This window comes from Furipterus horrens, unplaced genomic scaffold, assembly GCF_987537825.1.
Source record: "Furipterus horrens unplaced genomic scaffold, mFurHor1.1.pri manual_scaffold_6, whole genome shotgun sequence".
NCBI classification, from domain to species: Eukaryota; Metazoa; Chordata; class Mammalia; order Chiroptera; family Furipteridae; genus Furipterus; species Furipterus horrens.
Window position 1 is genome coordinate 86,677,131 of NW_028327176.1, and position 9,975 is coordinate 86,687,105.

Sequence of the window (9,975 nt, forward strand, 5' to 3'; positions counted from 1 at the left end):
AATGCATTTGCCATACTCAAGCATAGCTGTCAAGCCTATTAGCATTTTTACCGCCAGTGTTTTGAATTCTTCATCTGTTAAGTTGTCTATCTTTTCATCTGTTAGGTTGGCTATACCTTGTCGCTTAGTTCTCCCACTGGAACCTTGATCCATTCCCCCTTGTGGGCCATACTTCTCTGTCTCCTCATTCTGACAGGCTCCTTTGTTTGTTTGCCTCTGCATCCCAGGTAGAGCTGTTGCTCCTGTTACGCTGTAAGGGGCAGAGCCTTAGGGATTCGTCAGTACAGGGCAACCTGTTTCACCACGTTGTGGCGCTGTAGGTGGGGGTGGGGTCCAAGAGGGAACAATGCCACCTGCCTAGCACTCGCCCCTTTTCCAGGCACCTCTCCCACTTCTGCACTGGACTGGCACCCCTCTAGCTGATGCCCTGGCCATCATTCCCAGGGTATGTGGATCTGTGGACATTCTAGGACTGTGGGGGCCCTTTAAACAAGTGGACTCTGCTGAAAGACTGGCAGTTTCTGCCTCCACCCCAACCCCTACTTGTCTGCACAGTCAGAAGCAACGAGGCTTGATTTTCCCTGGTGCTGAGACCATGAGCTGCTAGGTCCGGTGAGGAGCTGGGAACACTCCCCAGGTGTCCCTCGTGACTTTAAAACATGTGACTACGCTTTCTGCCGGGCTGCCACTGCTGCTGCTGCTGCCACTGTTGCCACACCACATCCTCTCCTCTCCGGCTCCGCCCCTCCTACCTGTCTGGATGAGTATTTCTTCTTTATATCTTTGTTTGCTGGAATTCCATGCAGTTTGGTTTTCTGGAACTTCTGGTTGTTTCTAGTTTTGAGGTAGTTGTATTCCTTCTTAGTTGTGGAGGGAGACGCAGCGTGTGTGTCTACACCTCCCTTTTGGGAAGGATTTCTTAAACAAGGCACTAAAATCACAAACAATAAAAGGAAAGATTGACACATGACTATATTTTTACAGTTTTTAAACATCTATAAGACAAGAGACAACATAAAAAGGTAAGCCACAGACTTGGAAAATGTTTACAACTTACATGACCAACGAAGAACTAGTATCCAGGGTTTACAAAGAATTCCTGTAACCCTGGCTGGTGTGGCTCAGTGGATTAAACACCAGCCCACGGACTGAAAGGTTGCTGGTTTGATCCCTAGTCAGGGCACATGCTTGGGTTGCTGACCAGGTCCCTGGTTGGGTGCATCCAAGAGGCAACCTATCGATGTTTCTCTCCCTCTCCGTCTCCCTCCCATCCCCTCCTTCTAAAACTAAATGAATAAAATCTTTTTTAATAAACTGCAGATCAGCCAGAAAAAGGCAAGGCAGGAAAAAATGAGCAAAAGCTATAACAGGCAAGATACCAAAGAGGAGTAGGAATAGAACATAACTTCCAATGTTAATACAAGGATACGCATTTTTACTGTTTCTAATTACCAAATGACTGCTAAACATGGGAAGGATTCTCAACTTCACTGATAATGTAGAAATGCAAATCAAAAGCATGAGATACTACTTTATAGAAACTGAATCAGCAAAATAATAATCACTGTGATCCCTGGCTCGTGTGGCTCAGTGTATTGAGTGCAGGCCTGCAAAATGAAAGGTCTCTGGTTTGATTCACAGTCACAGTCAGGGCACATGCCTGGGTTGCAGGCCAGCAATTGATGTATCTTTCTCACATCAATGTTTCTCTCCCTCTTTCACCCTCCCTTCCCCTCGCTCTAAAAATTAATAAATAAAGTATTTTAAAAAATCACTCTGATAACACCAATAGGAACCCATACATTTTGTGTTGAAATATGAACAGCTACAACAAATTAGAGAGTTTAGCAATACTCAAAGATGAAAAGGCACACACCCTAATACCCAGAAACCTTGTTATTAGATGTGCTCCCCAGAAGAACATTTCTACATGTGCATAAGGAGACAAGGGTATGAATGGGCATTACAGTATCATTTGATCAGCAAGAAAAAAAATGAATACACAGATGTAACCTGTTCATAAGGTAAAGGAATGGATAATGTATGGTTTCTTCTTACAATGGACTGCTACACAGCAGTTAAAATAAGTGAATTATAGCCACATTTATCAATACGATGAGTAAAAGAGGTTGCAAAAATGTAGTATGATATCATTTATGTAAGTTTTAAAATACACAAAGCAACAATATGTGTTTATGAAAAAAAAATTTTTTTAAAGTAAAAAATGTGTGGGAATAATTCCCAACAACTTCAGAATTATAATTACCACCTGGAAAGGAGATCAATGGAATGGGCTTCAGACATATGGATAATGCTTTGTTTTATTTTTTTAAGATACAAAGCAAAAGAGGTGATACAGCCCTGACTGGTGTGGCTCAGTGGGTTGGGCATCCTCCTGCAAACAGAAAGGTTGCCGATTGGATGCCCAGTCAGGACATAAGACTGGGTTGCAGGCCTGTGGGGGGGGGGGGGGGTGCGGTGTGAGAAGCAGCCTGTTTTATGTTTCTCTCGCACATCGATGTTTCTCTCCGCCTCATTCTTCCTCCTTTCCCCTCTCTCTAAAAATAAATAAAAATAAAACCAAAAAAAAAATGTAAGTGATGCGTAAGTGAGGAGTTGCTCGATAGAGTTGTTTTGATGATTAAATGAGCTTGTAAATGCAGAAGTGCTCAGTGAAGTTTCGTCGCTAATCTCTTTAGAAGAGTAAAATGATGATGGCTTCATAGGTGGAGAAATCTGACATCCCTACCCATTGACTCCTCTCTGTGAAGTCTCACTCTCCTATTAATGCCTGTTAATCTCAGGTAAATTATTTAGCTGCTCTATGCCTCAATTTCCTCATCTATAAAATGTATATATTAAAAGTGCGTAATCTCATAGCATTGCTGTGAGAGCTAGGTAACTCAAAGGGCTTAGAGCAATACTACCTAGCTTAGAGTAACTACTCTAGAAGATTGTTATTGTTGCTAGGTATCACTTCCAGCTGCATATAAATTCTTTTTAAATCTCAACTTTTAAAATCTCCTAAAAACCTCATTTGACAATGAAAGTGGCCAGTATCTGAGAAGGCCCAGACTCTGCATTCAAGGAGCTGAATCAAGGGTTGAAAACTCACATTCCTGCAAGGGCCAGGAAGGTAATATGCAAAGTACTAATGGAAGGTGGTAACAGACAGGGCACCTTCCCCATCTGCAGGAGCACCAGATCCTGGTCTGGTGTTGCCATGCAGGAATTCAGAGCTAGCATTGCCACATTTAAAGAAAAAAATTTCAACAGAAACTATAAATTCCAATTTTCTGTACAATCTCTCCATTTTTGTGTTGCAACTAGTTCAAAAGGATAATAAGCCCTGGCTGATATAGTTCAGTGGATTGAGTGCTGGCCAGTAAACCTAAGAGTCACCAGTTCAATTCCCAGTCAGGGAACATGCCTGGATTGCAGGCAAGTTCCCCAGTTGGGGGCATGCAAAAGGCAACCACACATTGATATTTCTCTCTCTTTCTCCCTCCCTTCCCCTCACTCTAAAAATAAATAAATAAAATCTTTTAAAAAATAATAATAAAAGCACGTGGTGAACCAATTAAACACTTGAATGGGTTGCTAGCTTTCAAGCCCTGAGGTGGAGGCTGGCACAGAGAGAGGTGCAAGAGCAGATCTTGACAACACAACATAATTAGAGCTATAACAACGGTGAATAACAGCAGTGGGAGTGTGGTGGATTGAAGATGACAGCAAGTTCTTTGTCGCTCCTCCCACCAACACATACAGTCTATCTCCTTTTCCCTTGTTCTGGGCTGGCCCCAACCTATTTTGAACAGAACATGGCAGGAGTGAGTGTGTCACTTCTGAGGTTGGGTCTTATGAGATCTGCAACTTCTGCTTCTGCCACTTGGAACATGTCTCCTTGAAACCCAACCACCATGCTGTGAGGAAGGTCAAGCTGTCACATGGAGACACCCACAAGCAGCAGAACTAAGGCTGACAGCCAATATCAACTGCCTTTCAAGTGAATGAGGTCATTTTGGAACGTCCAACCACTCCAGAGCCCCAGGCAACAATAAATGAAGACCTGCCAGTCAACCTGCAGAATTATGAGGAACAGTAAACTTCTGTTTTAAGATATCAAATCCTAGGGTGGTTTGTTGAGCAGCAATAGATCATCAAAAGAAGCAGCATTAGAAAAAAGAGGACTTACTCTACCCAGAAGAGTCAAGTTTTGAGATTTGAGCTAATTCTTGGAAAAGACATATCGTCGTCGTCGTCGGCAGCCATCCGTCTCGAGAGACGATGGTGTAGCTTCTTAAGAGTCCATCTGCACCGCCGAGAATGGCTGTGCAGTCCGACTCGGGAGTGACACGGTATCTGTCTCCTCCCGTGTTGAATTGACATCTTGCGATGACGCTGGAGTGTCCTCTCCAGTGAAGCTGAAGCTACAGAGCCTGGGCAGGGTAATATGGAGGGTCTGCTGTTGCCCATGCAGCAGACCCCCCCTCTCTTCGCAGCTGAAGGGTCCAAGGGAAAGACGGAGTCGATACAGCTTGGCTTCAGGTGCGCCGCAGGAGTTGCCGGTGTTGACTACAACGTCAAACCGCCTTAGGGACTCCGGCTCCGGATTTTCTGTCGGGGTTTACTCCCTTAGCCTTTCCCCAGAAGAGGTATGCCGCAAGGCAGCGGAGGTTTTTTGGAGTCAGAGTTTTCCTTCTCTGATGTGCCCTGACTGGAAGATCGAACCAGCGACACTTAGCTCGCAGGCCGACGCTCAATCCACTGAGCCAAACCAGCCAGGGCTTGGAAAAGACATATATTGGCTTTATTTATTGATTTATTTGTTTATTTATTTATGTTGGAGGGAGTGGGTGGTGAGTAGTTAACTTTCCAGATGGAGGGGAAAAGCATGTACATGGCATTGATAATGAAAACTATAATACAATCAAGGATCCCCAAGTAAATCACTTTTACCATTTGGGGCATAAAGCACCAAGATGAGAGGTTTGGGAGATAATAATTTCTAACATTTCTTGAGTACTTACTGTGTGCCAGGCTTGTGATAGATGTTTCACAAAATCATGTAAATCACTAATCCTCACAACATTGCTGTCTTATTTTATACATGAGAAACCTGTGGTCCAGAAAGGTTTGGTTATTTGCCGAAGATCACACAGCCACTCTGTAAAGCCTGTGCTCTTTTCACTATATTGTAGAGATACTACAGCTTCGTATATTGAGTCATATCCTGAGGGTCTATGTGCTAGGCAGACAGGTGGGGATTGTACCTGAAGGGGAGAGGCAGCCGCTAAGGAACTACAAATAGGGGAGTGAGATGTTCTGATTTTCACTTCCAAAACATCCCTTTGGCAGCGTGACAAAACTGGAAACAGAGGACAAGTAAGGAGACTTTTGTGAAGGTCTAGGTGGGGACACCTGAGCAGTGCTGCACTCCCCCGTCATGGAGACTTGCACAGGTGACCTGTGGCTGGTCAAGTGGCTGAGACTGTGAGTTAGGTTCAGGGAAGATTCAGGATGAATGTTCTCTTTGAGGCACAATGAGCACTGAAAGCCTTTTCACAACCTGGCAGGGAAAACTGCACTCAAACCTTGAGTCCAAAGGTCCAGAGATGATACTTGGGATAGGGTCATATAGCCAAGAGCTAGGAGCTGGAAAGATGTGGGGAGTAGGGCAAGAAACAAGAGAGGTCCTGAGCAATGGCTGGAAACTCCAGGGAGTGCTATGATTCAACTGTGAAGCAGGTGGGCATACAGTGCCAAGGGCTGAGGGAAAGGCCAGAGGCAGGTAGACAGGGGAGATTCAGATGTGGTAATGAGCTGGTGAGTAAAATTGCAACACTGGGTCATAGATCCTGAGTGAAGATCAAAGGTGTGACCTGGGGGCCCTTCCATGTTTCCGGTGCAGGCAGCTAGGTGGTTGGTGATTCTATCCACTGAAACCAGGAACAAAGGAAAAGGAGCAGGTTTGGGAGAAAACATGAATTCAGATTTGGGAATAATCAATGCTTTCTTAGTAAATTTAAATTGAAACAACAATTCTTAAGCAGCAGGGGACATTGAGATGGAGAGATTCACAGGACAGATGTTTGGTAATGGAGGTCAAGAGAGAGATCCGGGTTAGAAATATTCGTTTGGGAGTCACCAGCACAGTGATGGGTATGAGAGTACCCGAGGAAAGTGTGCACATGAGGAGAGAAGGGAGCCTGCAGCAAGGAAGTCTTGGAAAGTGGTCTCAGAAAGATCAGCCACAGAGGCAGGCAGGAGGGGTGAGAGGGAGAGAAAGAGTGTTTTCACAAAAATCAACAAATAATTTCAAAGGGTAGTCAGTAGGGTCAAATGCCCCAGAGAAGAAAAACAAAATGAAGATGAAAATGCCCACTCGATCTGGCAATGAGAAGGTCCAGCCGAGGTTACCTGAGTGAGAGCAGGTGCAGTGGAAGGGGATTGCTGACGAGGACGTGCATTACATACCCACTGTGCATAACGAACTGCCCCAAACCTTAGTGGCTTACAGCAGCAATAAGCATACATTAATTCCCACAGACTCTGAGGGTTAAGTATTTGGCCAGGGCACAGCTGGGACCTCCTGTCTGTTCTGCATTGTCTGGGGTCTGAGTTGGAAGTGACTCAATGGCTGGGAGCTGGAATCACCTGAAGGCTTGTTCACCTGCCTGTCTGCAGCAGGCACTGACTGAGGCTGTAGGCTACTACCTCTGCAAACGTGATGGCTGGGGTCTTGGGGAGCCAGGCTCCTGAGGGGAATAGAGAGAACCCTGACATTTGAGGGGCCCAGGACAAGAGTACAAATGAAGAATATAAAGTGGCAGGGATTTATTCTGCATGCTTGGGTTGTAGATTTGTTACAACTAGCAGAAATTTATATTCTACAACTTAGGTCAGATAAAATCCATATAATTTCATATTCTTTATTGATTTAATTACTGATCGAAACAATGAAGACATATTGGGCTCTGATTTGTACTCTTTTCCCGGTTTCTAAAAATTTAAGTAGATTACTTCCCTGAAAATATTTTATTTCCTTTTTTTTATTTTCAGCTTCATTTCTTTGAATTCCATATTCATAGTTTCTGTTTCTATCATGATCTCAATGTGTACTCCTTCTCAACAATGAAGGACTAAAAATAAAATATAACTGTAGCCAAAGTGTATAAAATTTAAACCTAGTTTCACCAAAATAGGTACAAGTAAAATAAATAAAATTATTTAATTATGCCCTGGCTGGTGTGGTGCAGTGGGTTGAGTGCCAGTCTGTGAACCAAAGGGTCACTGATCTGATTCCTGGCCAAGGCACATGTCTGGGTTGTAGGCCAGGTACCCAGTTGGGGGTGCGTGAGAGGCAATCAGTCGAAGTATGTCTCGCACATCAATGTTTCTCTCCCTCTATTACTCTCTCTCTGGGAGTAAATAAATCAAATATTTAAATTATTTAAATATGTTTACCAAAGTTTTCTTCTAAGATATTCAAAATTATCTGTTGAAAAAAGCAACATACAAGTTATAATTAATAAATATTTATATTTAAAATTAATCAAAGTGAAATAAAGCTGGGCATTTTGTTAACTTTTAAAAATTTTTATAAAATAGTTTTATAAAAATAAAATTATTCATAATCTAATATTCAATGTCCATCCACTTATCAATGTACAAAATATATATCCAGATCTACATGCATATAAATTTAACAGTAGTAAGAATTATTTAATATTGCAAAATATTCCTCAGCTATCATTTGCAACTATTATGACTGCAACACAACATAATTTTTTTTTTAAGAAAAGACATTCTTTATTTAAATCAGCAAATTCAGATTCTCCAAGCCCCAGCGCATAGTGGGCAGCCCTCCCTTCCCTCCCCCTCACCCCACCCCACCCCTTAGCCACAGCAAGGGGAATGGAGAATGAGGAGCCAAGAGGGCCTGTGCCAGGGCAGGCTGCCTGCAGTGTGTGGTGACCCCAGTCCAGCTGTGGCAGGGGTGGCAACTGCCACAGACCCCTCCTTATAAATTAAGTTTCTGCAGCCACAGCTATGGGCCAGGCATATTTGTGGAAAGCCAAAGGCAGCATCGCTGACTCCCAGCCAAGAAATGGATTGAGGGCACAGAGGTCATGGGAGAAGAGGTATGAAGAGAGAGGAAGAGGCCCTAAATTTTGGTCCTAGGGAAAAAAATGGGACCAGTTGGTTCAGTTTTTGTGGGTTTGGGAAAGGGAATGTATTAGTAAGCACAGGAGGAGAGGTCACCATTGGGCACCCCCAGAGGACACACCAGGCCAGGTCCCTACCCTGCAGAAGGGAGCTTGAGAACTCCAGGGAGCTCTCAGAGAATGTCACTGCTAATACACACGCGTGCGCGCACACACACACACGTGTACATATGATATATATTAATATATATATATATAGTGTGTGTGTGTGTGTGTGTGTGTGTGTGTGTGTATAAACCATCCAAGGGAGGGCAAGAGCAAGGCTGGGACAAATCAGAGGATCTGGTGTGGCATGCCATAGCTGTTCATGTCTGCCTGAGACACCCCTCAGTTGGTGCCCATCTGTAACCCAGTCATGTTCTTGCCCTCTTGCAGCTAGTTGCCCAAAAAGTTCTGAGGGTTCTCCTTAGACTTTTTAGAAGACCAGTTGGGATGCCCAGAGGAAAGCCCATCATGTTGGGCTACTACCAGCCCACCCAGGTTCCTCAGTGTTCACTGCACATAAGCCATGTTCTTTCCTTTCCAGAGGTCCAGAGTCTGGAAGATGGTGATGGTGTTGTTGCTGTAGTGCTCAGCTGCTTTCAGGAACTGAGAGATCTGCTCCATCTGCTTGAAGGCCATGGTGGAGGCCTGTATCTTCTTCACTGGGGCCTGCCCCTCAGGGTACAGTCTGTAAATGAGCTCACACAGCACTATGCCATCCTTGAGCCAGTCAGTTCTGGAAGTTCTCACACCCAGGCTGGGGCCAGCCCACATCCTTGTGACACTGCATGGTGACCCACTGGATCAGGATCTGCTCCAGGTCTGCACCGTACTGTTTCTTGATCTATTACACTTCTCAGCTCACGCTGTAGGCAGGTCCCCTGTTGGCTATTCTGAGGAGTTGTGGTGGCTGTGGGGAGCACCGGGCAGGTTAGAGAGCAGGCACTCCAGGCAGATTGCAGGGCGAGTGTGCAACACAACATAAACTGATACCCCTGGAACACAAAGAGAAACAAGAAAAATGGACACTCAACACTATTGGGAAATAATACTTCACTGTGCTATTTGAGAGGTAATATTTGATAGAAGTCATTAATTAAGTTGTATTTTCTCTTTAAAAAAAAAACATTTTTTAAAATTTATTTTTAGAGAAAGGGAAAGGGTGGGAGAAAGAGAAGAGAAACATCAGTGTGTGGTTGCCTCTCGCACACCCCCAACTGGGGACCTGGCCTGCAACCCACGCATGTTCTTTCACTGAGAATCGAACCAGTGACTCTTTGGTTCACAGGCCAGCATTTAATCCACTGAGCCACACCAGCCAGGGCTAAGTTGTATTTTCTCTCACCTAAGTGCTTCCATTGCTTAAATCCTCTGCACACTCCAAAGCTGTGTGTGCCACAGAACCTGGCAGACACAGGACCTCAGCTTTCACAGGATCCGGCTGTAGTCATCTTCTGTTTCCAGAATATGGGACAAGAGATTGCAGAAGTATTTCTCTGGGGCCTGAACAGTGTTAATGACCAGAACAGATGTTCAGGGTTTCAGGATGTGTTGTGCCAGCACTGTGGGCAAGATCCCAAGTGACAGAGTTGCCCAGGTGTCATTTAATAAATGTAGTGTGTGCTAGGTGAGGTCCCATAAAGTATGTGGGCCAGGGCAGGGCCCCTGTGATCCAGGTCTGAAAATGATACTGTTTGTGGGGAAAAATCATAATTCAGTTTCAAATAAGTTGGTGGTGTCTTTGAGATATTCAAGTAAGGATGCC

At 44.4% G+C, this 9,975-nt stretch overlaps 1 pseudogene; it reads right to left on the minus strand.

Moving 5' to 3' along the window:
• Positions 1-8,476: 8,476 nt before the first annotated feature.
• Positions 8,477-9,141, minus strand: LOC150006817 (transgelin-2 pseudogene; annotated as a pseudogene).
• Between the last annotated feature and the right edge of the window lie 834 nt (positions 9,142-9,975).